The 22,332-nt window shown below is 45.8% G+C and overlaps 1 protein-coding gene and 1 non-coding gene across 4 annotated transcripts in view; both read left to right on the forward strand.

Moving 5' to 3' along the window:
• Nucleotides 1-22,332, forward strand: part of STOX1 (storkhead box 1) — a 65,622-nt gene that overhangs the window by 16,895 nt on the left and 26,395 nt on the right. The gene's annotated exons all lie outside the window — the stretch shown is intronic.
• Nucleotides 2,393-2,499, forward strand: LOC115831417. Its single transcript, XR_004026916.1, has one exon. It is a non-coding gene; the product is annotated as a U6 spliceosomal RNA (small nuclear RNA).

The following is a 22,332-nucleotide window of genomic DNA, read 5'->3' on the forward strand; positions in this document are numbered from 1 at the left end:
GAGTACAATGGCGTGATCTTGGCTCACTGCAACCTCTGCCTCCTGGGTTCAAGTGATCCTCCTGCCTCAGCCTCCTGAGTAGTTGGGATTACAGGTGCCTGCCACTACACCTAGCAAATTTTTGTATTTTTAGTAGAGATAGGGTTTCACCATGTTGGCCAGGTTGGTCTTGAACTCCTGACCTCAGGTGATCCACCGGCCTCGGCCTCCCAAAGCACTGGGATTGTAGGCATGAGTCACCATGCCTGGCCTGTATCTTCTTTAATAAGTATCTGTCAAAATGTTTTACCCATGAAAAAAGTTTTTTTCCTTATTAAATTGTAGGATTTCTTCATATATTTTAGATACAAGTCCTTTGTCAGATATGTGTTTTGCAAATGATTTTTTCCCAGTCTGTGGCTTGTCTTTTCATTTTTTAATATTTATTTATTTTTGAGATGGAGTCTCACTCTGTCACCCAGGCTGGAGTGCAGTGGTGCGATCTCGCCTCACTGTAACCTCCACCTCCCTCTTTCAATCGATTCTCCTGCCTCAGCCTCCCAAGTGGCTGAGACTACAGGTGCGCATCACCATGCCCAGCTAATTTTTGTATTTTTAGTAGAGACAGGGTTTTGACATGTTGGCCAGGCTGGTCTCGAACTCCTGACCTCAATTGATCCAGCCTCCTTGGCCTCCCAGAGTGCTGGGATTATAGGTGTGAGCTACAGTCCCTGGCCAGCTTGTCTTTTTAATTTCTTACCAGTGTCTTTTGAATGTTTTAATTTTTTTTTCTTCAAGATGGAGTCTCGCTCTTTCACCCGAGCTGAAGTGCAGTGGTGCGATCACGGCTCACTGCAGCCCAGCCTCAACCTCCCAAGGCTCAGGTGATCCTCCTGCCTCAGCACCCCCAAGTAGCTGGGACTACAGTTGTGCACCACAACAGCTGGCTAATTTTTTTTTTTTTTTTTTTGAGATGGAGTCTTGCTCTGTTGCCCAGGCTAGGTGCAGTGGCACCATCTCGGCTCACTGCAACCTCCGCCTCCCAGGTTCACGCCATTCTCCTGCCTCAGCCTCCTGAGTAGCTGGGACTACAGGCGCCTGCCACCATGCCTGGCTAATTTTTTTGTATTTTTAGTAGAGACAGGGTTTCACTGTGGTCTCGATCTCCTGACCTCGTGATCCGCCCGCCTCAGCCTCCCAAAGTGCTGGGATTACAAGTGTGAGCCACCGCGCCCAGCCTTTATTTTTATTTTTTTTGAGAGAGAGTTTCACTCTTGATGCCCAGGCTGGAGTGCAATGACGAGATCTTGGCTCAATGCAACTTCCACTTCCCGGGTTCAAGCAATTCTCCTGTCTCAGCCTCCCGAGTATCTGGGATTACAGGCGCATGCCACCACACCTGGCTAATATTTGTATTTTTAGTAGAGATGGGGCTTCACCATCTTGGCCAGGCTGGTCTTGAACTCCTAACTTCAGGTGATCTACCCGCCTCGGCCTTCCAAAGTGCTGGGATTATAGGTGTGACCCACTGCACCTGGCCCCAATTTTTGTATTTTTAGTAGAGACGAGATTTTGCCATATTGCCCAGGCTGATCTCGAACTCCTGGGCTCAAGTGATCCTCCCACCTCAGCCTCCCTGAGTGCTGGGATTACAGGCGTGAGCCACTTTGCCCACCTCTATTTTGAGATTTAACATTTAAATCTATGATGCATTTCATGTTAATTTTTGTATGTGGTACAAGTTATGGATTGAGGTTTTTATTATTATTATTATTATTATTTGAGTCTCGCTCTGTCACCCAGGCTGGAGTGCAGTGGTGTGATCTCAGCTCACTGCAACCTCTGCTTCCTGGGTTCAAGCAATTCTCCTGCCTCAGCCTCCTGACTAGCTGGGAGTACAGGCATGTACCACCACACCTGGCTAATGTTTTTTGTATTTTTAGTAGGGATGGGATTTCACCATGTTGGCCAGGCTGGTCTTGAACTCCTGACCCCAGTTGATCCACCTACCCCGGCCCCCCAAAGTCCTGGGATTACAGGCATGAGCTACCACTCCTGGCCAGAGGTTATTATTTTTTGCATATAGATGTCCAATTCTTCAGGAACTCCCTTGTTGGAAAGACTGTCCTTTCTCCATCGGATATCGCTGGCTTTTTGTCAAATAGCAATTGACCACGTGTGTGTGTCTATTTCTAGACTGTTCTTTTTTCTTGATCGATGCACCTATTCTTTCTCCAATACTACAGTGTTTTCATTACTGTAGCTGTATAGAAATCAGACATTCTGAGTCCTTCAAGTTTGTTTCTTTTTATTTGGTTATTATTGGTTCTTTGCTTTTTCCATGTAAACTTTAGAATCAACTTGTCTATTTCTAAAAAAAAATTCTGCTTAGGTTTTTATTAGGATTGTGTTAGTGCTTGCTTTGGCAGCACATATACTAAAATTCAAACAATACGGAGAAGATTAGCATGGCCCCTGTGCAAGGATGACATACAAATTAATGAAGGGTTCCAATTAAAAAGAAAAGGATTATGTTAAATCTATAGATTAATTTCGGGAGAATTCACATCTTAACAATCAATATTGGGTCTCCTGAGCTATGGAGGCAGTATATCTCTCTAGTAAATCTTTGTTTCTAATTCTGTTACAAATGTACATTTTGACCTTTGAGTTCCTGAGTCTTTGAACACCTTCTGTAAAACAAAATGCCTTCCAGATACCAAGGAATAAGGAATGCAGGTGCTTGAAAAAGCCAGAAAATGGAAACCTAAGTAGACTCATTTAAATTCTCCAGAGGCACAGTGGCACTGAGGATCAAAAAGGAAGAAATCCCTTGAGGAGAATTAGAACATCTGTATCAACTGAAGGGAAAAAATATTTTGAACGGCAACAAAAGATGACCCCAGTATAAGTTTAAAGAGCAGCAGCAGACACGTTATTATCGTGGCTTGGGTTGTGGGGGAGTTTGTTTTGTTGGGTCAAGGGTGGATTTGGGGATTGGAAGGTAGAAGGTTTGGTTTTGTTTTTCTCGAGATCACTGTGTTGCCCAGGCTGGAGTGCAATGGCACGCTCTCAGCTCGCTGCAACCTCTGCCTCCCAGGTTCAAGCGATTCTCCTACCTCAGCCTCTCAAGTAGCTGGGATCACAGGCATACACCACCACGCCTGGCTAATTTTTGTATTTTTAGTAGAGATGGGATTTCACTATGTTGGCTGGGCTCGTCTCGAATTCCTGACCTCAAGTGATCCACCTGCCTCGGACTCCCAAAGTGCTGGGATTACAGGTGTGAGCCACTGCACCTGCCGGAAGGTAGAAGTTTTTTTGTTTTTTTGTTTTTTTTTGAGACGGAGTTTCGCTCTTGTTGCCCAGGCTGGAGTGCAATAGCACGATCTCGGCTCACCGCAACCTCCACCTCCCGGGTTTAAGCAATTCTCCTGCCTCAGCCTCCCAAGTAGCTGGGATTACAGGCATGCGCCACCACGCCTGGCTAATTTTGTATTTTTAGCAGAGATGGGGTTTCTCCATGTTGGTCAGGCTGGTCTCAAACTCCCGATCTCAGGTGATCTGCCCGCCTTGGCCTCTCAAAGTGCTGGGATTACAGGCGTGAGCCACTGTGCCTGGCCGATAGAAGTATTTTTAAGTCTTCTCTTCTGCCTCCATCCTGCCTGGAATAGATCAAGTCCTTTCCTTTAGTTGTTGATCAAGAACCATGCTGGGCCAGCCCTGACCTGGGTGCCAGGTGGGACATAGTGAGGGGCACTAGGTCCTGTTGCCCTGAGGACACACCTGGAAAACACATCTGTCATTTTCCTTCCCATGTCTCCTTCAGGGCAGAGGCAAGGAGCCTGGCCCTTAGTCCCTGCTAATGGATCATAACTGGAAGATGCTAATTCCACCCAGACCTCAGCCAGGTCAGGCACAACCCAGCTGTACTGCTGCCTGCCACCTAAGCCCAGTGGCCTGCAAGACCTTTCACCTTTCCACCCAGCTTTTGCGTGGGCTTTCCATGCCGCTGCTTGGAGCTGCAATGCCACTGGTCAGGTTAGATATTTAAGAAGGGGGAGGAGGGCCTTCAGATATGAGATGATGGGCAATTTGCTTAACCTTTCATGCCTCTGCTTCCCCATCTGTGAAACAGATGATAATACTATCATAGTGTGGTTGCAAGGATTAAATGAAACAATACATATAAAGCACTTAGGAGACGGCCCAGCACACAGTGAGCTATCAGTGAATGTGAGCAGTTTGTTTTGTTTTGTTGTTTGAGACAGTCTCACTCTGTCTCCCGGGCTGGAGTATAGTGGCGTGATCATAGCTCACTGTAACCTCAAGTTCCTAGGTGCGAGTGATTCTCCTGCCTCAGCCATCCAAGTAGCTAGGACTACACGCTCGTGCTACCATGCCTGGCTAATTTTTTAAAAATTTTCCTGTAGAGTTGAGTTCTTGCTGTGTTTCCCAGGCTGGTCTCAAACTCCTGGGCTCAAGCAATCCTGTTGCCTTGGGCTCCCAAAGTGCTGGAATTACAGGCATGAGCCACCGTGCCTGACAACGTTAGCAGTTAATTATTATTGTGGAACTCACAGGGTGCCAAGCCAGGCATGGGACCCACATCTGGCATCTCAGGCTGTCCTGGAGGCCTCATTCTGTCACTCTGGAGCATATCCTTCGGCCATCTTGGTTTCATGTGCTGAGAAATCACCATGGTATTAGACACAGGAACAACTTTCTTCTGAATTAGGACTACATTCTTGTAGCCCAGGCTTTGCTTTTTCAGGTTCAACCAGGCATTATTGGCCCTGTGTGTCCATGAGACCTGGATTCCAGTCCTAACTTCTCCCCTAACTGGCCAGCTCCCTCCAGTCTCTGGACTTCAGCTACAGTCTGTGGCGTACATGTGTTCCATGCTGTGATGTACTGTTCTCAACCCATTGAATCACTGAATGATTTCTCTTAGGCCAGTAATTCCCGAACTCTTCCTATTATTTAATTTATAAATTACCATTTCCTAATAGTATGGAATGGCCCATATTATTTTTAATTTATACATGATGAAAATTATGCTTTGAAAAATGGACAGTTGTGATTTCTAACCATCTGAGAGAGGGAGTTTCAGTCTCTGGGAGCTGTGGAAGGAGCCCTCAACCAGAGGAGGTTCATCTGTGGATCATGCTGGGGAGGACCCAGGGAGCTCAGGCACCTCCTGCCCGGCCTTGTGCACAAGGCCTCTCCCATCTGATTGGGCCAAACGCTTGTACACAGAAAGCTAGTAAGGGCGGAAGCTTACAGGATGAGATATGTTACTCAAATTCATCTCATGATTGTTCTTTCATCCCTGTTCTAGATTTTGATTTCTGTTGCAATACAGGTTGAAAAATTACCTGCAAGGAGGAGTTTTTGTGTTTATTGATTTTTTAATCACAGCATTTTTCCGAATCCTCTTCTCCTAAACTTTCCATTCATCTGACTCTTCACAACCCTAAGAAAGATACGGCGTGCCCTTTAAATGGTAATTGTGGGTCATGTAAAATTGCCAGTACCTGGAAAGCAATAGCATTTGGGGATGGGACTTTTCAGAAAGCCCAGAGCTGTGTTTTTCGTTTTTGTTTTTGTTTTGAGATGGAGTCGTGCTGTCGCCCAGGCTGGAGTCCAGTGGTGTGAGCTTGGCTCACTACAACCTCCACCTCCCGGGCACAAGTGATTCTCTTGCCTCAGCCTCCTGAGTAGCTGGGACTACAGGCAGGCCACCACGCGTGGCTAATTTTTTGTATTTTTGGTAGAGATGGGGTTTCACCATGTTAGCCAGGATGGTCTCGATCTCCTGACCTCATGATCTGCCTGCCTCAGCCTCCCAAAGTGCTGGGATTACAGGCATGAGCCACTGCACCCAGAATGTTTTTTGTTTTTAAACCGAAGCTTATTTCTCTAGCCCTGCAGTTGGCCATAGTTATATTTACTAGTCGAAAGCCTTGGTAATAAAAAGAGCTCCCCTCCCTCCCACCTTAAACACTTTCCAACTTAAAGTGCTATAGAGCTTAGTGGTTACTTGATGGGCCTTCAGCACAAAGTGCATAAAATAGTTGAAGACATCCTTTTCAGAAGGAAGCCTGGTTATCAAACCAGGGCACTTTGCAAAGACAGTGCCTTCTATTTCCATTCACACACTTTCATCCCACACAATGGATTAGGGCAATATTTCCCAAAGTGTGGCATGTATATTATTGTGGTGGTCATTGTTGTGGTGCACAAGTTGATTTAGATATACTTTTAAACATTTGGCTGGGCACAGTGGCTCACGCCTGTAACCCCAGCACTGGGAGGCCAAGGCAGGTGGATTGCATGAGCTCAGGAGTTCAAGACCAGCCTGGGGAACGTGGTGAAATCCTGTCTCTACAAAAAATACAAAAATTAGCCGGGCATGGTGGCGTTCAGCTGTAGTCCCAGCTACTTGGGAGGCTGAGGTGGGAGGATTGCTTGAGCCCATGAGGTCAAGGCTACAGTGAGCCGAGATCGAGCCACTGCACCCCAGTCTGGGTGACAGAGCGAGACCGTGTCTCAAGAAAAAAACAAAAATAAAAAAACCAGCAAAAAGCAAACAAACACAAAAAAATGAGAGGCTGGGTGCAGTGGCTCACACCTGTAATTCCAACACTTTGGGAAGCTGAGGGGAGGATCACTTGAGCCCAGGAGTTGGAGACCACCCTGGGCAACATAGGGAGAGCCTATCTCCACAAACAATAAATTAGCAAGGTGTGTTGTGTACACCTTTGGTCCCAGCTACTCATGGAGGCTGAGGTGGGAGGGTTGCTTGAGCCTGGGAGGTCAAGGTTGTAGTGAGCTATGATTATATCACTGCATTCCAGCCTGGGCTACAGAGTGAGACTATCTAAAAAAAAAAAAAAAAAAGGAAAAAAGAGTGGAGAAAGGGAGATTCTAGGAAGTTGAGTGTTCTAAGAGTAAACTTAATTGTGTTTTAATTCACTTTCTAATACAATTATTATCCAATTGTGATAGTAAAAAAAAATCATTAAACTTGTAAATATTTAAGGTGATGGATATCCTAATTACCCTCATATGGTCTTTATGCACTATATGAATGTATGAATGTACCAGATTACCACATGTACCCCCCCAAATATGTACATCTATTTGCTGGGCACGGTGGCTCACACCTGTAATCCCAGCACTTTGGGAAGCTGAGGTGGGTGGATCATTTGAGGTCAAGACCAGCCTAGCCAACATAATGAAACCCTGTCTCTATTAAAAATACAAAAGTTAGCTGGGCATGGTGGTGTGTGCCTGTAATCCCAGTTACTTGGGAGGCTCAGGCAGAAGAATTGCTTGAACCCAGGAGGTGGAGGTTATAGTGAAGTGAGATTGCGCTGTACTCCAGCCTAGGCAACAGAGCGAGACTCTTGTCTTAAAAACAAACAGCCAGGCGTGTTGGCTCACCCCTATAATCCCAGCACTTTGGAAGGCCGAGGTGGGCGGATCACCTGAGTTCAGGAGTTCGAGACCAGCCTGGCCAATATGGTGAAACTCCATTTCTACTAAAAATACAAACATTAGCCAGGTGTGGTGGTGAGTGCCTGTAATCCCAGCTACTTGGGAGACTGAGGCAGCAGAAATGCTTGAACCTGGGAAGTAGAGGTTGCAGTGAGCCGAGATTATGCCACTGCACTCCAGCCTGGGCGACAGAGTGAGACTCCCTCTCAAAAATAAATAAATATGTCATCTTACTGTCTTCTGACCTCCATTGTTTCTGATGAGAAGTCAGCTGTTAATCTTATTGTGATTTGCCTGTATGAGTTTAAGTTTTTCTCTTACTGCTTTCAAGATTTTTTTGTCTTTTTTTTTCTCTTCTCCAAGACAGGGTCTCAATCTATCGCCCAGGCTGTAGTGCAGTCTCACAATCATAGCTCACTGCAGCCTTAGCTCCTGAGCTCAAGAGACATTCCTGCCTCAGCCTCCTGAGTAACTGGGACTACAGGCACATGCCACCATGCCTGGCTAATTTTATTTTTTGAGATGGTGTCTCGCTCTGTCGCCCAGAATCAGAATTAGAATTCATATGTGAGATGGTGGTGTTAGGTTCATTTTGCATTGAAAGTGAAGTCAGACTTACTTGTCATAGGGAAGCCTTACTTGGCAGTTGTCTGAGTATATTTCTTACTACCTGTGTGACTGGGAAACACTTCTTTTTTTTTTTTTTTTTTTGAGACAGAGTTCCACTCTTATCACCCAGGCTGGAGTTCAATGGTGCAATCTTGGCTCACTGCAACCTTTACCTCCTGGGTTCAAGCAATTCTCCTGCCTCAGCCTCCCGAGTAACTGGGATTATAGGCACACGCCACCATGCCTGGCTAATTTTTTGTATTTTTAGTAGAAACGGGGTTTCACCATGTTAGCCAGGCTGGTCTCAAACTCCTGACCTCAGGTGATCCACCCGCCTCGGCCTCCCAAAGCTCTGGGATTACAGGCGTGAGCCACTGTGCCTGGCCGGTCATTTTGTTTTAATGTGATCGGCAGGTGCTAGGACCCAATCCGTTGGGTTCGCCTTAAGCAGCACTTATTCAGCTATTGCCTGCAGAAATCGCAAGGGCAGGATGAGATCAACCCCACTGTGTGGTCTTAGCTCACCCTCCAAGGCTTCTGGTTTTAGTCAGTTGAACAAATCTCATTTACTGTAAAGGTTTACTTTAGAAAGCCTGGTGACTCTCAAGTTTCTGAATTAACCTGGCTCAAGACATACAGCTGGGTGTATTATTAATTTGGTAAGACTTTGTCATGGCTTGTAAGGAAGAAATCTGTAGCAAATTCTGTCTTCTGTATAATTGGCCAGTGATTTGAAGCTGACCTGAATGGCAGGGCTTTTCAGGCTGAGTCAGGGTCATAAGTCACTTCAATTAAAGTATAGAACAAATTTCCTACCACCTTTCTTACCTTTCTTTGTTTTTTGTTTTTTGTTTTTTTTGAGACAGAGTTTCAGTCTTGTTGCCAGGCTGGAGTGCAATGGCATGATCTCGGCTCGCTGCAACCTCCACCTCCTGGGTTCAAGCGATTCTCCTGCCTCAGCCTCCCGAGTAGCTGGGATTACAGGCATCAGCCACCATGCCTGGCTAATTTTGTATTTTTAGTAGAGCCAGGGTTTCTCCATGTTGGTCAGGGTGGTCTCGAACTCCCGACCTCAGGTGATATGCCTGTCTTGGCCTCCCAAAGTGCTGGGATCACAAGTGTGAGCCACCGCGCCTGGCTTTTTTCTTTTTTTTTTTCTTTTGAGACAGAGTTTCACTCTTGTTGCCCAGGCTGGAGTGCTGTGGCACAATATCAGATCACTGCAACCTTCGCCTCCCAGGTTCAAGTGATTCCCCTGTCTCATCCTCCCAAGTAGCTGGGATTACAGGCATGTGCCACCACGCCGGGCTAATTTCATATTTTTAGTAGAGAAGGAGTTTCACCATGTTGATCAGGCTGGTCTCGAACTCCTGACCTCAGGTGATCCACCCGCCTTAGCCTCCTAAAGTGCTGGGATTACAGGTGTGAGCCACTGTGCCCAGCCCATTTTTTGTCTTTTGAGACAAGGTCTCTTTCTGTCACCCAGGCTGGAGTCCAGTGGTGCGATCACGGCTCACTGCATGCAGCCTTGACCTCTCTGGGCTCAGGTGATCCTCCCACCTCAGCTTCCCGAGTAGCTGGGACTACAGGTGCATGCCACCACGACTGGCTAATTTTTGTTGTTTTTAGTAGAGATTGGGTTTCACCATGTTGTCCAGGCTGATCTTGAACTCCTGAACTCAAGGGAACTGCCCACCTTGGCCTCTTAAAGTGCTGGGGTTACAGGTGTGAGCCACTCCACCTGGCCCATACCACCTTTCCAATGGCATAACTCACTATAGGTATGCTGCCCACAGAGTGCATGTCTGAGGGCTACTTGATCTACCTGGGGTGTTTTCTCAAAGACTTGAACCACCTCTAGGTATAAGCCAGTGTTTTTTACCAGAGATAAATTAATGCCTACCTTTCATATGCATGACCCCAGAGGGCACACATGGCACCCCTGATAACAAAGAGTTTACAATCATTAGGGCTACCAAGTAAGACATTACCTTCTAGGCATGCACCGTAGATAAGGCTCGTAATGCCTAGGGAGGAGGATTGCTTGAGACCAGGTGTTGGAGACCAGCCTGGGCAACATAGCCAGACTATCTCTACAAAAAATTTTAAAATTAGCTAAGCATGGTGGTGCATGCCTGTGGTCCCAGGTACTCGAGATGCAGCTACTTGGGATGCTGAGGTGAGAGGATCCCTTGAACCTAGGAGTTTGATGAGCTGTGATCACACCACTGCACTCCAGCCTGGGTGACAGAAAGAGACCGTTTCTTAAAAAAAAAATTTTTTTGTTTTTTTGAGATAGAGTCTCGCTCTGTCACCCAGGCTGGAGTGCAGTGGCGCGATCTCAGCTCACTGCAACCTCCGTATCCTGGGTTCAAGCAATTCTCCTGCCTCAGCCTCCCGAGTAGCTGGGACTACAGGCATGCACTACCACACCCAGCTAATGTTTATATTTTTAGTAGGGACGAGGTTTTGCCATGTTGGTCAGACTGGCCTTGAACTCCTGACCTCAGGTGATCCTCCCACCTTGGCCTCCCAAAGTGCTGAGATTATAGGCATGAGCCATGGTGCCTGGCCAAAAAAATTTTTTTAACTCTTAAAGACTTGTTTTTTGAGACTGGGTCTCGCTGTATCACCCAGGCTGGAGTGCAGTGGCAGGATCTCAGTTCACTGCAGCCTCGACCTCCCCAGCTTAAGTGATCCTCCTGCCTCAGCCTCACATAGCTGGGACCTCAGGTGTACACCACCAAGCCAGGTTAATTTTTAAATTTTTAAATTTTTTATAGTGATGAGATCTCATTATATTACCCAGGCTGGTCTCGAACTCCTGGGCTTAAGTGATCCTCCCACCTCAGCCTCCCAAAATGGCAGGATTATAGGCGTAAGTCACTGCACCTGGCTAAAAAAAGGAAAAAACAAACCAAAAAAAGACTCTTAATATGTCCTCTCATCTCCCATCAGCTGATAAACTTGGGGGCCCCTCCCAATTCAGCCCAAATAATTCAGGTCAGTTCTTGTTTTCAGAGGGACTGCCTGGAGGCAGTTTTAAGCAGTCCTGCCCAATTCATCTGTCCTGCTGTGTTATGACATCTGGAAGTGTGCAAGATGTTATGTGTGGACCGTATGTGAACTGGGACCATCCCCTACTGTCTGTGACCAGAGCTGTCAGAAATGTACTCAGCAGTCAGTCTGAATTCAGAGTGCTCACTGCACCCAGAAGAGCAGTCAGGAAGAGGGCACAGGGTAGCAGGTTGGGAGAGCAGGGCAGAATGCTCTCCTCATGTTTTAGGACTTCCTCCTTAGTTCAGCTAAAGACGGGGGTCACGTGCTGGGATTACAGGTGTGAGCCACTGCACCTGGACCAAAGCTGTTTTTAAACTCCTCTTTTTTTCCAAAGTTTTGCTCAAACCCTAACAGTTAAATTCAGCATTTACAGGGATAAAATTGCAGCTGCAGGGAGAAGCTATTTCCTCCTTGCTGGAGGAAATGCAAAAAGGGAGGCAGAATGCAGGCGACAGCATGGCGTATGAGAGCTCTCCTTCTCCTTCTCCCCGTTTGGACCCTAGGAGAGAAGTCTCCAGGACTGTTTCTGCTGCTCACAGAGGTTTCTCTCTGCATTCCTCAGCATCCGTCTCCCACGTGGGCACGAGGGTGCTAGTACCTGACACAACTATCAACATTCAAATCTCTCCCCTACACTCCTGTTTCCCCTGTGTAGGGGACTAGTGCGGTACCTCCTGAGACAGGAAGATCAGCTGGGGTAGGAAGGGAACTAAGGATTAGAGGAGAACAGAAAAGTGTCTCCAAGTCAGTAAGCTAGACACCCTCCTTCTTGCTGCAGCGTGGCCCTGCAGCCCTCATAGACCCGCTCTGGCTGAGGGAGCTCAAGAACCCTCTCCCTCTCACTGCAAGGAGACGGTGACAGAAACTTCTCTCGTCCCATCTAAAGCTCATCTCTAAGAATTTCCAGGTCCCATCCCCTCCCACCTGGGGAGGACAGCAAAATCCAAAGGTGCCATTCTGTCAGCATTTTCCAAGCCTACCTCCTGATCCCTGGCTAACACATTTTCCAGTCCTTTCAGTAGGTCTGTGCTGGTTCCCATGGATATTGCTCCAATCCTCCTAACCGGCTACAGGTCTCTTGTCTGTCTCTTCCAGTAAACCAGGTGACAAATAGGACCCTATCATCTTTGTTGCCGTAACTGTTGGGCTTTTAATAGTCATCTTCATTAATTTTATTTTGAATGCACACGTGACGTCTTCTGCATCAGAAGCCTTTGTCATTTACAGAGTAAGAGAAAAAAATAATATGTAAATAATTATAACTACATAGGCACTCCCTACCCCAGGGCTTACCCCAGGGTGGTATGATGAAAGTCAGATGGAAAAATCTCCAGCCCTAGTGGTCAGACACTCCATAGGTGAGGGACAGAGAAAAATGGAATTTCTTTGTTTACATGAAGGAGAAAAAGGCAACTACTTCCCTCCTCTCCTAAAAGGAGGGAGGAAGCATCTTTGCTGCCTGGAGACAGAATCGAAGGATCCCGGGTTCTCTCTTTAACCTTCTGGAATATACATCTTTCTAGGAGCCAGGTCAGCTCTGGTGGCTCCAGTTTTTATGTCCTAGGCATGTCTCCAGGCTCCAGTTTTTATGTCCTAGGCATGTCTCCAAGGTGCTGGACCTCATTTTCCCTTGAAATGTAAACACACGCTCAGAGTTAGGTAAATCTTTCTGGAGTCTCTCACTGTACAGTTGTAAAATAGCTAAGGATCCCAAGTTTGCAGTGACATTTATCCTAAACCCAATTCTTAAAAGACAAAGATTCTGTTTCTCTTGCTACTGACTGCTCCTTTGGGTCACATTAGAAGAAGGATGGGTGTGGAGTGGTGACCCAGCAGTCCATGCTGCTCTAGGCTCACGAGAATTGGCTTTGCCCCCTAAATTAGAGCTGAGGCACCGTGCACTGGGCTGCCAGGCTGGAGCCTGAGGTGGTGGTGGGAAGGGGAGGAGGCGGCCTGGGCATGAGGGTTGGTGAAGGGAGCTTCAGGTGAGAAAGCCTGGTAGGAGCAGGAGAACTGGCTGTGGGGCACTTGGTAGAGGGGATGTTTCATAAGTGGAGAACATCAGTCTTAGGTGCCTAAAAAGGAAGAAGAAGGGGCTAGAAAAGCAGTAAGGCAGGAAGCAAGTGTATTTAAAAGAGATGTTGGAGCTCCTTTTCTAGACTGAAACCCAAGAGAATCCGAGTTCTTGTCTAGAATGGGGTTAGGGTGTTGTGTCAGTGTGCAAAGTCCCTGGAAAAGCCAGATAGCCTGTACAGAGGGACCTCGCTTGTTCTGCCTGGTCATACTCTGAGAAAACCTCCAGGATGCCATGGGTCAATGGTGCAGTAATGGATCGCTTAGTGTGAAGAAGGTGGCCAGCTCCTAGAAGCAGAAGTCGGGTGACCCTCCCATGTAGAGATCAGAGCTGCTGACCTACAGCCTCGGTTGAGATTTCTTAAGGGTTGCAAACTTAACATTTGGTTTCTAAGGCAATGGCCTTGTGAACATTTACTGCAGTCCTGCTGAGGAGGGGTCACCTCCACCCAGATATAACCGGAAACCTTCCTTCTGTGCTGAAGAAGAGGGAATTCACAGTCTTAAAGTTGAACAGTTTGTGTCTTTAAAATTTCTAACAACCTAGAAATGATTCTTAGTAAACTACATTTATGTGAATTGTATCCCTGAAGTGGCTTTTATCTTTTAAAAGTTAATATTTCAGAGACCACGGAGTCTGTAATAACTTGAAAGCAGCTGGAGCACAGCAGATGGTCTGAAAGAGACCATTGATGCAGAAACTCAGTGATGCTTTCCAGATTGGGACATGAGCGGTTCAGAGGTTGGGAGAGAGGGTGGGCGATGGGGCAGAGTGGCTGAGTGGGGATGGGGAAGCACCTGAGGGTGTAGATAGGCCTTTCTGGATTCTTGTGCAGGTCCTGTTTATTATTCTGGGCCACCTGAGCCCCTCTTCCATCAGTAGGAGAGAAGCAGGCAAGGCTGCAGTTTCTGTGATGCTTTTGGTAACGTATATGTATATGTGTATAGTCTGGGCTAAATGGTAGCAATACACATGTTTTATCTCATAATGCAAAGTGGAGCCCTATCCCAGCTCCTGTCACCACGAAGCCTGGGAGTGGGAGGCCTCTGCTGGGCTTCGTCACCTCCACACCGACCCTGCCCACAGAGACCTGGGGCCTGGGTGGATCCAGGTTCTTTGGGGACTCACAGCAACTTTCTTCAGCAAATGGCAGGGATTGCCTACTTCTGAAATATACATGATGTTAGTCATTATTTGCCCCTCTAAGTTCTGAGCTAATCCTATATTGATGTTAACAGTGATATTGGCTTATTGTCTCCATTTCACAAGGCTTCCTTTCAAAAATGATTGAAAGGCATCCCATTCTCAAGGCCATAACTGTAGATACTCATTTTGACAGCAACCTATTCTTTGAACAGCTGTGACAGTTCTTATCTTCCCCTCTGTGATTTCTACATGCTGTAAGGAAATACTTCCTCATCCAGGAAGAGTGCCTATCACTATCTTTTCAGTACGAATTAAAAACTAGGCAATCCTAGTTGAAGCTTCTGCATCTCATCGCAAAGCTTCTGCATCCCAAATTTGACGTGATGCAGGTAAAGCAGCAGCAGTCCTGACACCTTTTCTGTAAGTATCTATTGTGTGGCCAGCTCATGGGAGTTAATGTGTTGAAAATAAGTAGTGTGTTGTCAAATCCAGAAGTCTAATCAAGCCCTTAGCAAGACAAATGTTTTGCTCACAGCAGAAAAAATGAGGAGGCAATAAATGTCTAATGTCCTTGGCTAGGTATTTTGGTTAGAGAGGTGTTTTGTTGCAGATTGTAGAAAGTCTTCTAAAAATGACTTGAACAAATGAGGGATAGATTCCAACAAGAAGGTTGGAAGTAGGTAGCCTGGGTGAGCTTGGCTCAGCAAGGCTTTCTGAGACTTGGGCCCTTGATTTCTGCTTCATCTTCCTAGTAGATGATCTTTCAACATCATGCTTGTCACCTCATGGTCACAAAATGGTTGCATCCTCTGCAAGATCCAAGCAGGAAGAAAGAATCGTAGATGAAGGAAGGGCCTTTAAAAAAGTTTCACTGGGGGCTATGCATGGTGGCTCATGCCTGTAATCCCAGCACTTTGGGAGGTCGAGGTGGGCAGATCACGAAGTCCAGAGTTCGAGACCAGCCTGGCCAACATGGTGAAACCCCCTCTCTACTAAAAATACAAAAATTAGCATGGTGGCAGGCGCTTGTAATCCCAGCTACTCGGGAGGCTGAGGCAGGAGAATCACTTGAACCCAGGAGGCGGAAGTTGCAGTGACTCAAGATCATGCCACTGCACCCCAGCCTCAGTGACAGAGCAAGACTCTGTCTCGGGGGGACAAAAAAGTCTCATTGGTCCAGGCATGGTGGCTCACGCCTGTAATCTCAGCACTTTGGGAGGCTGAGGCAGGTGGATCACCTGAGGTCAGGAGTTTGAGACCAGCCTGAGCAACATGGTGAAACCCCATCTCTACTAAAAATACAAAAAATTAGCTGGGCATGGCAGGAGCCTGTAATCCCAGCTACTCTGAAGGCTGAGGCAGGAGAATTGCTTGAACCTGGGAGGCAGAGGTTGTAGTGAGCTGAGATGATGCCACTGCACTCCAGCCTGGGTAACAGAGTGAGACTCTGTCTCAAAAAAAAAAAAAAAAAGTCTCATTGGCCACACCTATGTCATATGTCTGTTAAGTTATGAGGCTGGGAAATTGAGCATGATGCTTTGCTGCCTCCACACTAGAGGAAGACAAGGGAAAATTTGATTGGGTGTGTGTGTTAAATGGGCCAATCAGTGTTATCTGCCACAAGGGATCACAATAAAATATCACTGAATAGGATGGGCCACTGAGGTATGCCTCTCAGAAATGAAGTAGGGCTAGTAGAAGGCTTTGGCAGTGTATGCTCCTTCTTCCTAGGTGAGGAGAAGGTCATGGGGACTGATGGCTGGTCAAATAGGGTACGGGAGTTGGGAAAAGAAAAGTCAGGATTGGCTGGGCGCAGTGGCTCACACCTGTAATCCCACCTTTTGGGAGCCCAAGGCGGGCGGATCACCTGAGGTCAGGAGTTCAAGACCAGCCTGACCAACATGGAGAAACCCTGTCTCTACTAAAAGTACAAAATTAGCCGGGCATGGTGGCACATGCCTATAATCCTGCCGAGACCAGCTCGGTCGTGGAGACCCCAACCCAGCAGCGCTAGAGGAATAAAGACACAGACACCGAAATAGAGTGCAAAGTGGGATCGGGGGGCTAACAGCCTTCAGAGCTGAGAGCCTCGAACAGAATTTGACCCATCTATTTCTTGACAGTAAGCCCGTGATAAACATCGTTTCTGCAGTTTATAGATGAACTAAAAGTATTCTTCACAAGAACAAAGGGACAGGCTCTGGCTTGTTATCTTTAGCAGGAACATGTCTAAGGCACAAATTGTTCATGCCATTGTTTGTGGTTTAGGAACACCTTGAGCAGTTTTCCACCCTAGGTGGGCCAGGTGTTCCTTGCCCTCATTCCGGTAAACCAGCAACCTCCAGCATGAGCGTCATAGCCATCATGAGCATGTCACAGTGCTGCAGAGATCTTGTTTATGACCAGTCTTGAGGACTGTTCCTAGCATGTCCCCCTTTTTGTTTTTGCACGGCAATAAAAACAAAGGCAGCTTTATAATGGTGAGCTACTTTTCCCAGGAGTCGGGATTTGCATCTGCAGACTACACAAAGACAAACAACACAGATTAATAGCACAACCATCGTAGAAATCACAGAGCCTCCAAGTGTTTTTATCCATTTTGAAGGATTTATGGCTGCCAATCTGTCTGCAGCTCCTTTAAGCACTCCATTTCCTGGCATTAAGTTCAGGTGTTCCTGGGATGCTTTAAATATTTGTCCTGTTAATTTTGCAATATTCAAACACAAGTTTGTAGAGTGTCCTTCTAGATGCTTTTTTATTCTTTTCTATTCATGCTCTGATTCATTATAAGGGTGAGGAGTGATACAAAAGTCAGAAGTATTCCAGTTGCATTTTAGCTGCATTGTATATTCCAAACTAACTACTTGATCTCCTGGACACATTGCAGTTTGTGGGAGATCATTGATTTGATTAACTATCTTTTGGTCTATTTTAGTTTGAGAGTTCCACAGCAGAGTAGAATTCTTTTGCCGTTTATTTACAAAATCTGCTGTCTGTACTGATGAATGTAGTGCAACTCCAGCTGCTGCACCAGTAGGCTGTGACAGTGATCAGTCCCATAATAATTAAGATTAAAGTAGCAATGAAACATGGAGAGTGTCTCAGAACTTTCTGAAGAATTTCAGTAATAATATGTACAGAGGGAGAGGCTTCCCAAGGATGGGAAAGCTTCACCGGTAACCATACTCCTTGAGCTCTCACTACTAGGATAGAATGATTAGTATTAGAGTTCACACAAGAGAACAATCTACATTCCTGGCAAGTTACATGATAATTAGGGATGTCAACCTTTAGATTGTCCATTACCAACAGAAAAGGAGGGTGAACACAACCTTGTATCCAAATTGTATTGTTTTCAACAAGTTCTAAAATGTAATTAGGATTATATTGTGATGGCATAATGTATTTTCCTTCCTTAATCATTTTTTTTTTTTTTTTTTTTGAGATGGAGTCTTGCTCTGTCACCCAGGCCGGAGTGCAGTGGCGCAATCTCGGCTCACTGCAAGCTCCGCCTCCTGGGTTCATGCCATTCTCCTGCCTCAGCCTCTCCAAGTAGCTGGGACTACAGGCGCCCGCCACCATGCCTGGCTAATTTTTTGTATTTTTAGTAGAGACGGGGTTTCACCATGGTCTCGATCTCCTGACCTTGTGATCCGCCCGCCTTGGCCTCCCAAAGTGCTGGGATTACAAGCGTGAGCCACCACGCCCGGCCTCCTTCCTTAATCTTGATCTTATTAAGAGCCATTAATAGTTTCCACAAATCCTTTTGTTTAGCTCCTACAGCAGGCCATATCATTTGAGGTTGAGGTGCCACTACACTGCCATGTTTCCAGATAATAGGAACTTTTGCCGTACTTCTTAGCATTTCTACTATCTGATCGTTTTGCTCAGACCAGCTGAACATAGTGTGGCCGTGGCACACAGACTGAGAGGTGCAGTTTATGCTAAACATCTCCTTAGGGGACCAATCAATAATGATTCCATAGGAATCGTCGTGCAGCACCTCTGCCTGTTCTGCAATGCAATCTTCCCAAACAAGCACATTCATTTTTTCTGACAAGGTCCAATCCTGTTTACAAATAGGTTTTTGAGGGCGGTATGCCTCTATTACAGGAGCAGATACATTATGGTAAATACGGAGACCAGAAAGCATGTGTAACTGTGCCATAGAGTGATACGTCCAGGCATTATTGCCAGCCAAGATTGATAGCAAGGGGGTAGGCAACTAGTGGCCTTTCCCAAACAAATAGGCCAACGTTCAAATCCTAAAGAAATATTCATAACAGTTCCTTCTTCATGTGGGTGAGATGGGCCTTTATCATCTGTAGGACTGGGCAACCAAGAGCTATCGTTAGTGTATACCTCCAATGGGGGATCCAGCCAAGTTACAGGCTATAGAAGCGGTGGAAAAGGTAAATATGCCCAATAAGTAGAATTGTTCTCTGTGTCAGCCCTTGCTGAAGGAATACTCATGGCAATGGTGATTACCGCTATCATAGCTATCATTAAATTACTCATTGTGACTGGTTGTCTCGCCTTCCTCAGGTTCTTCGGGATCCTCCCAAAACCTCTTCCTGGGTATCTGGCTCATAATAGGGCTTTAGATGTCTCGATGGCACCCAGATTGGCTGTTGATTCGGTCCTGGAGAAACACAAGCATAACCTGCCCATGTTATTATTTTACCTGTTTCCCAACCTTTTATTATGGGGTCTTTCCACCAAACCTGTTGTTCCACTTCTGCCTTTGCAGCTGGCTTCTGTAAATGTTCTTCAGCTGCTGATAACAATCAGCCTTAAGGAAGGCTCAAAAAATTTAGTTAGCGGGGCGTGGTGGCTCACGCCTGTAATCCCAGCACTTTAGGAGGCTGAGGTGGGTGGATGACGAGGTCAGGAGATCAAGACCGTCCTGGCTAACACAGTGAAACCCCCATCTCTACTAAAAAACAAAAAATTAGCTGGGCATGGTGGTGGGCACCTGTAGTCCCAGCTACTCGGGAGGCTGAGGTAGGAGAATGGTGTGAACCTGGGAGGCGGAGCTTGCAGTGAGCCGAGATCGCGCCACTGCACTCCAGCCTGGGCGGCAGAGCGAGACTCCGTCTCAAAAGAAAAAAAATAAAGATGAGGAATGCACCATTTGGCAAGTTGGGCATCACTGGATAATAGCTTTAGCTTCTTTCCAGGTAATGCTGTATCTGTGTTTGACACCAGAGGCATTAACATGGGTTAAATTGTGAAAGGGTCTAGCATTAGATATTGCAGTAGCAACTAGGCCATCAGCCATTTGATTCCCTGCAGTCAAAGGTCCTGGAAGAGGTGTATGAGCCTTAATGTGAGTGATGTAAGAAGGGTGCATTTTACTTCTAACTGCTGTTTGCAATTGGATAAATAAAGTCATCAGTTGCTCATCTGTATGGAATCGTAGCTGAGCATTTTCAACTAACTGTGTAGGATGAACCACATATGAAGAATCAGAAATCACTTTAATAGGCATATAAAAGCAGTCAATACCTCAATTACAGCTACAAGCTCTGCTTTTTGAGCTGAAGTAATAGGCATATTAAAAGCAGTCAATACCTCTATTACAGCTACAAGTTCTGCTTTTTTTTTTTTTTTTTTTTTTTTCCCCTCTGAGATGAAGTCTCGCTCTGTTGCCCAGGCTGGAGTGCAGTGGCACGATCTCGGCCCACTGCAAGCTCTGCCTGCTGGGTTCATGCCATTCTCCTGCCTCAGCCTCCCGAGTAGCTGGGACTACAGGCGCCCGCCACTGCACCAGCTAATTTTTTTGTATTTTTAGTAGAGGCGGGGTTTCGCCTGTTAGCCAGGATGATCTTGATCTCCTGACCTCGTGATCCACCCGCCTCGGCCTCCCAAAGTGCTGAGATTACAGGTGTGAGCCACTGCAAGTTCTGCTTTTTGAGCTGAAGTATAGGGCATCTGAAAAACTTTACCTTATGATCCAGAATAAGAGGCTTTACCATTACTAGACCTATCTGTGAAGACATTCTCAGCACCTTTAATTGGTTTGAATTTAGTTATTTTAGGGAGAATCCAATTAGTTAATTTCAAAAATTGAAACAGTTTTGTGTTAGGAAAATGGTTATCTAGAATATCCTCAAAGTCAGCTAAATGAGTTTGCCAAGTAAGAGTATTTATAAAAGCTTGCTGTATTTCTGCCTTTGTGAGAGGGACAATAATTTTTCCAGGATCATATCCATGTAATTTAACAATCTGAGTTCTCCCATTTCCTATCATAGTAGCTATTTGATCCAAATAAGGAGTCAAAGTCTGTGAATTAGTATGTGGAAGGAAAAGCCACTTCATAAGATTTTGCTCTTGAACAATAACACCAGTAGGTGAATGATGAGTTGGAAAAATTAGCAAATCTAGAGTCTTCTCTGGATCTATTCTGTTTATTTGGGCCTTATGGACTTGCTTTTCGATTAGCTGCAGCTCTGCCTCAGCTTCTTTTGTTAATTGCCGAGGGCTTGTGAGACTAGGATCTCCTCTAAGGATAGAAAACAGATTACTCATGACATAAGTAGGAATGCCTAGAGCAGGCCGTATCCAATTAATGTCCCCTAGTAATTTTTGAAAGTCATTCAGTGTTTTTAATTGATCCTTATGTATGGTTACTTTTATGGCACTATTGTAGTGTCATTTACTAAGGTCCTCAAGTAGGAGTAAGGAGTAGTAGTCTGAATTTTGCCAGGAGCTATAATTAAACCGGCACAAGAAACCAAATTTTGCAAGTGATCATAACATTGGAGTAATATTTCCCGAGTGGGGGCAGCACAAAAATATCATCCATATAATGAATAATGTAACGCTGTGAAAATCTTTTACGAGTAAGTTCAATTGCTTGCCCTACATCGTCTGGCAAATTGTTGGACTGTTTAACATGCCTTGTGGCAACACTTTCCAATGAAAATGCTTAGTAGGCTGCAGGTTGTTTACCACAGGAATCGTAAATGCAAACCATTCACAGTCCTGCTCAGCTAAGGGGATAGTAAAGAAACAGTCTTTTAAATCTGTGACAATTAAAGGCCAGTTTTTGGCCGGGCGAGGTGGCTCACGCCTGTAATCCCAGCACTTTGGGAGGCCGAGGTGGGTGGATCACGAGATCAGGAGATTGAGACCATCCTGGCCAACATGGTGAAACCCCATCTCTACTAAAAATACAAAAAATTAGCTGGGCGTGGCGGTGGGCGCCTGTAGTCCCAGCTACTCGGGAGGCTGAGGCAGGAGAATGGCATGAACCTGGGAGGCGGAGCTTGCAGTGAGCCGAGATCACGCCACTGCACTCCAGCCTGGGCGACAGAGTGAGACTCCGTCTCAAAACAAACAAACAAACAAAAGGACAATTTTTTGGAATCATAGCAGGAGAAGGCAGTCCTGGCTGTAATGCCCCCTAGATTGTATAACTGAATTAATGGCCCTTAAGTCAGTTAACATTCTCCATTTACCTGATTTTTTTCTTAATTAACCAAACTGGGGAATTCCAAGGGGATTCCCTTTTGAAGCTGTTCTTTGAGTAATTCATTTAAAGCCTCCAGTTTCTCTTTACTCAGCGGCCACTGTTCTATCCATATTGGCTTGTCTGTCAGCCATTTTAACGGGATAGGATCTGGAGGCTTAACAATGGCCACCATCAAAAATGGTATCCTAAACCTTGGTGAGAACGTTGTTTTTCTGCTTGAAGTAGTTCTTTCAAACCTTACAAATTTTTTCCTAGTCCCATACCAGGGACATACCCCATTTCATGCATCATATATTGACTTTGAGGGCTGTATAATTGCTCAGGAATTAAAACTTGTGCTCCCTATTGTTGTAATAAATCTCTCCCCCATAAATTTATAGGTTCAGAAGTTATAATAGGTTGAATAGTCCCAGGTTGTCCATTGGGCCCTTCACAATGCAAAATATAACTACTTTGGTATACTTTAGGGGCTTTACCAACTCCA

The sequence above is a fragment of the Nomascus leucogenys genome, chromosome 18, assembly GCF_006542625.1.
Source record: "Nomascus leucogenys isolate Asia chromosome 18, Asia_NLE_v1, whole genome shotgun sequence".
Classification (NCBI taxonomy): domain Eukaryota; kingdom Metazoa; phylum Chordata; class Mammalia; order Primates; family Hylobatidae; genus Nomascus; species Nomascus leucogenys.